The 7,122-nt window shown below is 38.6% G+C and overlaps 1 pseudogene; it reads right to left on the bottom strand.

Annotated features, from left to right (window-relative positions):
- Positions 1–205: 205 nt before the first annotated feature.
- LOC107537927 (E3 ubiquitin-protein ligase Hakai pseudogene) lies at positions 206–1,265 on the bottom strand (annotated as a pseudogene).
- Positions 1,266–7,122: the final 5,857 nt, after the last annotated feature.

Here is a 7,122-nt window from a genome sequence, read left to right as displayed (position 1 = left end):
CCTGTTGAGGTGGAGCAGGTCCTGGAGAAAGATATTTCATATAAAGTGGCATCTAAACAATAATATGTCTATGGAGAGGGCAGTAGAATAGAAGTCTGGACCTGAAGCCTATCTATGAATCAAGTGAGAAGTATCTTCAGCCTGGGAAGGAAGTGGCATTTGATGACTTACTGGCAGTGGAGGAGATAGTGTGTACAGAACGTTGCTATGGAGACATAATATGACCAGAGTTCAGTGCCACTGGTTGACCCCAATATTTGGGATGATGGAGAGCAGGTGTGGAAGCAGGAGGTGGTAGCGCTCACCTGAATTTTAGTCATTCTGATAGGGAGTTATTAAATTTTTATTTTCTTGTTGAAATACAAAGGTTTCCTGATTCACAGAAGGAGGTAGAGGTGAAGCCAAAGACAATTAATTCTGGTGGAGGAGCACAAATATCATCTCCTGGCTAATTATATGACTTCAACGCATGTTGTAAAGGAGGTGGTAGTACAATGTATTGCTTTGGTGGAATATAGTTCATATGATGCTTGTCTGTCTGCATTGTAAAACAATCAGAGATTTCAGTTGGTGGTGGTGCAATATGAAAAATGAACATTTTCTTTTCTTTCTTTTTTAAGAGCAAGTTTTTTAAAAAAATCAGAAACAAGCAAAATCAGCTTTCTTTTCAGAATCAAAATGAACAAATGGAAAAATTATGGTATTTAACCTTCACAAATTTGAGCCTCCACTAATAATGCAACCACATTTTACATTTTTAACAGCCCATCTATATACACTCCATCTTCTCTTTGTTCCAAGTTTTATCTTCCAGAATGAACATTTTCAAGTTAACTATAGGCAATACGACTTTAAGCTCTTGTATGATGTAAGTTGATATGAGCATCTAAGTCTCTTCAAGATAGATACGTTCTCTTACATTCTTGAACACAATTGCACATGAAGATAGAACCTGGTGTGTGTATCTTAATTTGCCTCACAGGATTACCACAGTCTGGACATACCTTACTGCCTTCTTTTCCATCTAAAATAGTACATCCATTGCAAAACATATGCTTACATGGAATCATCCACCCATAGATTTTAATGGGTAATTCGCATTTTTCACAGAAATGAATTGGAGTATCATCTTTTTTACCTAAGACCTGTATCTTAAAGTCCCCCAAAAGACTTGTGGGAGATATTTGTGCATATCTTAACAATTTGCCCCTAGGAGAGTTGTAAACTTCTCCCTCACTGTACCGTAGTCCTTTGCTGCGCTCCATGATTCAGCTCGCAGGGTACACTGGGAGCAGAAGTGAACCTTGAACCTCGCTGACTCAAGTAGCGCATGCACCCTACATATGGACCCCCAAGAGCTGGAAGTGGGCCTGTGTTGCCCCAGCTTTGTTGTCTTCTTACCTACCCACGTTCCAGTGAGTGCATCAGGCAGAAACTCTCAAGCAAATGAAGAGTTTCAGCTTTGAGATTGCTTAGGCTGCTCTTCTTATGCTTCAAGAAAAAAGTAGCCTTTAACTGGAAGGAGACTAATCCAGCAGGTGGTGGGGGCCGGTGTAGAGTATACAGGCACAGTTGTACTTAAAGGTATATTGGTTCAAGGCAGGTAACGCAGCCAGCCCACCCTTGAAGGTTTTTTTTTTTTAAACATGACATTTTATTATTTTTATTATAAGGTTTTGGAAAATATGATTTCACAGAGCATAAGAAGATAGAAATGCCATATCATTACCCAAAGATTGCAATGCTAATGTTTTTATATACTTTGATATATAAAGATCATACCACATAAATTATGCACATATATAGATCTATTTATGCATTTGAAAAATATAGTACTTTGCTTCTTTGAGGTAAAATCTCACCCATTATATGAAATGTTCAAATAGAGACTGGATAGCTTCTTGTCAGAGATGCTGTATATTTGACTTTTCAAATTTTTCTGCCAAAGTATCCCAATTGAAGAGAAGGGTAAACTTTACTATAAACGTGAGGGTGAGGAGGGAAATTTTCAAGTTCCTCTGAAAGCAAGATATTTCCTTGAATACTTGTACTTTACCTTAAAGTTATATGAATACAACTCATTGCTTCAGAATGTTCATTTTAGCCCTAGCCTGTTTGGCTCAGTGGTTGGAGCATTGCCCCTGGACTGAAGGGTCCCAGGTTTGATTCCGGTCAAGGGCACATGCCTCCGGTGCAGGCTGGATCCCTGGCCCCAGTCAGGGTGTGTGCGGGAGGCAACAAATCCATGTGTCTCTCGAATCAATGTTTCTTTCTCTCTCTCTCCCTTCCACCCTCTGAAAAACAATGGAAAAAATATCCTCGGGTGAGGATTAAAAAAACAAACTGTTCATTTTAATAAAACTATTGATTTTAATTACTTAGCTAAATTACTTGAATCTCTCCCTGTCTTTAAAGTCTTTGAGTAACAGTGAAATTCCAGGAAGCTGCACCAGGATATGTGCCAAATCCTGTAGCACACTGCTTGCTTTTATCTCCTCTCTGTGTTGATACACTAGTTTGTGACGTACTGCAGAGATTAGCACCTTTACTGAGTACAAGGTCATCTAATAGGACTTCGAAATACTTTTTATACAGGCTTCTTTGTAATGGTATTTGTCTACAAGAGTATTTATCTGTGACTAAATGTTCAAAGTTTAAAGCCCCAACTAACTAGGGAGGTGATTAGTCACATTATAAAATATCTTTCTATATCTCCAAATTTCTCATTTTGGTTCTTTAAATATTACATCCTCTTGGTATATTTGATGTGTGTTATAAAGCATTAACAACTTGGAGGAAAGACCTGAGTAAAATAAAAAAGGGTAAGGAATGTGATGATCACTCATAGAAGAATATAAAACATATTAAAGATGATTACATTTGTTTATGGAAAGATAATAACCAAATTTATTATGCATGTATGTATGGGGTTCCATAAGAATATGGGATCTAAGGACAAATTGGGCAATTGACGCTTATATGTTATCTTGAGCTAAGGAAAAAGGGGGTTAGTGGTTTGGACTTCTAAGAGAAGGTAGGCAATTCACAGGTAGATAAGAAGGAGCAAAAATGTAGTAAATAGATTCTTGTCATTCTAACCAGACACAGAGGGGAGTCTAAGAGACAGCCTTTGCCAGGTTCCCTGCTGTCTGCCACACTTAGATCATATTTATGATGCTATGATGATCTTCCTTTCTGGAGCAGATTTTTCTATCTGAATTCTTTTAGGCAGGTAAAGGGGGAGGTAAAAGGCCTTCCTTGAATCTTGAGTTTCTTTAAAAATAACCAGCATAAAATAATCAATATCCTAAAAAGGCATACTTTGGGATGGCAAACTCTGCTCCCCCTCAAAAGCATGGCCTCTGCTGTCAGACATACTTCTGTCTAAATTCATGTTTTGCTACTTATTACCTACGTGACTTTAGGCATATTATTTAATCTTCCTGAGATGTTTACTTTTTTGATCTGTAAATGGTGGTAATAATAATAATAAGTAATAACTACTATTATTTACCTACTGTGTTAGTTTTCTACTGCTGCCATAACAAATTACCACAAACTTAGTGCCTTAAAGCAACACAAATTTATCATCTTACGGTTTTGTAGGTCAGAAGTCTGACAAAGCTCTCAACTGGACTAAAATCTAGCTATCACATCCTCCTGTGTCTGTCTGTCTCTCTTCTCGCTTACTCAGCTTGGAAAAGCTCTCCACTTTTAAGGGTTGATGTGATTAGATTGGGCGCATTCATATAATCCAGAATAAGCTCCCTATTTTAAGGCCCATAACTTTAATCACATATGTACATGACCCTTTTTCTATGCAAAGTAACATATTCACAGGCTCTGGGGATTCAGATGTAGCCATCTTGGATGGGAGGGAAGACTGCATTGTTATTCTATTCCTTCTACCACACATACCATATATGATTGTTTTGACAGATGTATGAGTTAATGTATGTAAAGCATTCAGTATAGATTTGACATACAGGAAATATTCCATAAGTGTTCATTAATATCTGTACTATTTATCACTGGCAAAATGTGGGTGTTCCCATTTGTTTTGGGGGGGTATATTTATGTGACCTAATTTTACTTTCTACTCACATAATTCCTTTTTTAAAAAAAAATTAAGCTATGAAATATTTCAAGCATACAGATGTGATTTTTTGAGAAGACTGGTGTCCTACACAGTTGCAGTGGGTTGAATTGTGTTCCCACCAAAAAAGACCAAGTCCTAATCCCTGGTACCTGTGAGTGTGACCTTGTTTGGAATAGGGTCTTAACAGATATAATAGAGTTAAGATGAGGTTCTACTGGATTAAGGTGGGCCCTAAATCCAGTGGCTGTTATCTTTATAAGAGAAAGGAAAGGGGGATTTGACACAGAGACACAGAAGAGAAACACGGGAAAAATAAAAAGGCTATGTGATGGTAGATAAATACCCAAAAGTGGGATTGCTGTCATAAGGTAGTTTTTAATTTTTTGAGGAAACTCCATATTGTTTTTCATAGTGGCTACAACAATTTGCTATCCCACCAATAGTGCACAAGGGTTCCCTTTTCTCCACATCCTCACCAACATTTGTTGTTTGTTGATTTATTGATGATAGCCATTCTTACAGGTATGATATAATTTCATTTATATGTGGAATCTAAAAAAAGATAAACAAAACAAACTCATAGATATGGAGAACAAGCTGATGGTTTCCACATACGACGATGTTTGGGGGGCTAGGTGAAAAATGGGAAGGGATTAAGAAGTACAAATTGGCAATTACAAAATAGTCACAGGAATATAAAGTGCAACATAGCGAATATAGTCAATACTATTGTAATACCTATGTATGGTTCCAGGTAGGTACTAGACTTATTTGACGGATCACTTCATAAGTTATTAAATGTTTAACCACTATGCTGTATAATATCAATTGTTAACTGCAATTGGAAAAAAACAAACAACCCAACACCTTGAGAAACTATTACCCCAGATATTCAGGAAGGGGAGACTTAATAAAGAAGGTGAGATGAACTAAATATAGGAACAAGTTGGACTTTTGAAAAGAAGATTTAGGAAGCAGAGTGAATAAAGGCACAGAGGTAGGAATGAATATTATGTATTGGGCATTATCTAGCTAATTGTGACTTTAATGAAATATGTTGAGATCAACCTGTTTGGACTATAACCATAGACTATTAAGGGCATCAAGTCATAGAAAGAGAATGGTCTAGTCTTACTTGTATTGGTGCCAGGTAGACAGAAAAGTCTCCTTCCTGGATTTCAAAAATTTGTTTGAAGGGAGTTAGTTTTATCTTGTCAAAATTTGATACTAGCAAGATGACCACCAGCAGTGAGAATTTAACCTGCCCTGGCTTTATGAGATTTGGGGTATAATTCCTTCTCTTCTTCCCCCTTTTCCATATTTTGTGGGAAAATTTTCGCTTTAAATACTGATGTCATGTTCAAGGTTGTATATTTCCCGCCCACGCTGTCTGCTCTCTTTGATAATGTGTGCTTGGATGGAACTGTTTACATTCTACTTTTTTCCCTAAAGCTCTATAAGCCATGCATAATGACACAGCCTGTGGAATTATAGAATGGGAACTGACTTTGGCTGAGAGAGTGCTGGAAATGAGAGAATAGCATTTTAAAGCTAAAATGCTAATGGATATAAAACAAACAAACAAACACTAGACTTTAAAGTCTTATTCTTTTCCATATTTGTCTAGAACCTGAATTTATGGTGGTAGTGGGCAGGTGTATAAGTGACAGTGGGGCTGAGGGAAGGTAGGAAGGGTTTTAACCTAATAATACAAATAACTTTACTTTATTGACAACCAGGTTCTTGGTAAGGTGTGCCAGAAGAGTGAGTAAGCATTTCTAAAGCAGAGGCACTTCTCAGTGTATTTAGTCATTAGTCATTATTTAATTAGTCTTGATAATGGGGCTTCATTTTAGAGAGAATTTAATTTAATGGTTCTGATATTGAATGACCTTGGTGTGGCAAAAATGCTTGTCTTTGTGTGTTTATATGTGTGTATAAAATGCAAATAATGGAAGTGGCTTTGGAGTTGGGCCAGAAAATCCTCAGCACTAAGCTAAGGTTACTTTAAATCTGCTTGCTTTGCAGGTCAGATGGAAAGATGCATGAGACAAGCAATAAATTTTTTTCTTCTGCCACTTTGGGAGGACATATCAGCCAATGAATCACCTCTTGTTTGTTCAGATAGACTGACCCATCATTTGCTTTGCTTTGAGAGACTAAAGTTTAATTTTGATAAGGGAGTGATTGTAGGAAGAAAATGTTCAAATCATGGGACACTTGTGAGTCATAGGGCCAGAGGAGTCATTTTCACCTCACACTTTGCTTAGAGGAACAACTTGGAGCTATGTTAGCTTGTTTCCTGGTGGGAAAGTTTCTGCAGGCAGAATGGTTTCCATGGGCACAGGCTGGTGGAGATGTGGATTTCTAATCCTTTCTTGGAAAAGGTGGTGTTTGGGAAGATTAAAGATGGGGGTGGACTGAGTGAAAGCTACACTGACACTCTCCCAGGACCAAACTGGAATTACAATTAAAATATAGAAAAGCCATTCTGAATAATCAATTGCAACTGAAGACAAGCTGGAGAGCACCCTCATAACCAAGGAGGAAAAGTGGAGACCACGTAGATATTGGTAGGAAGTGTGGAGGCACAAGAGGGCTGGCTGGGCTCCCACAGGCAGCAGCTGAATGTCTAGAGGTATATCACAGCTGTGGGGGTTCCCACTGAGGACTTGGGCCTAAGCCCAAGGTTGGGCTTCCCAGCCAAGAGCACCCAAACTAAGAAAGGTGCCCACATAGCCTCTGGCTGTAAAAAGCAGCTGGGTTTCTGTCTGCCAGGGAGAGATGGCTGGAAATGCAGGCAGCCTCTTAAAGGGCCAGGGCACAAAGTTTTGTGTGCAGCCACTCATCTTGGGCTCCAGCAGAGGGAGCACAGTGTGGACTGGAGCTATGTGGGGAGAATCTAGAGTTGTGGGCTCTGGAGATAGAGCTAAGAGGGTACCCCTCTGGATTCCTGTGCTGAGTCATTCCCGCATACTGCAGAGTCAGACATTTACCTTCCAAGCAGCTTTTGCCTAAGGGGA

This window comes from Miniopterus natalensis, chromosome X, assembly GCF_054644295.1.
Source record: "Miniopterus natalensis isolate mMinNat1 chromosome X, mMinNat1.hap1, whole genome shotgun sequence".
Taxonomy (NCBI): Eukaryota; Metazoa; Chordata; class Mammalia; order Chiroptera; family Miniopteridae; genus Miniopterus; species Miniopterus natalensis.
Note: the sequence above shows the minus strand (reverse complement) of the source record. Positions and strands in the feature narration are given on the sequence as shown.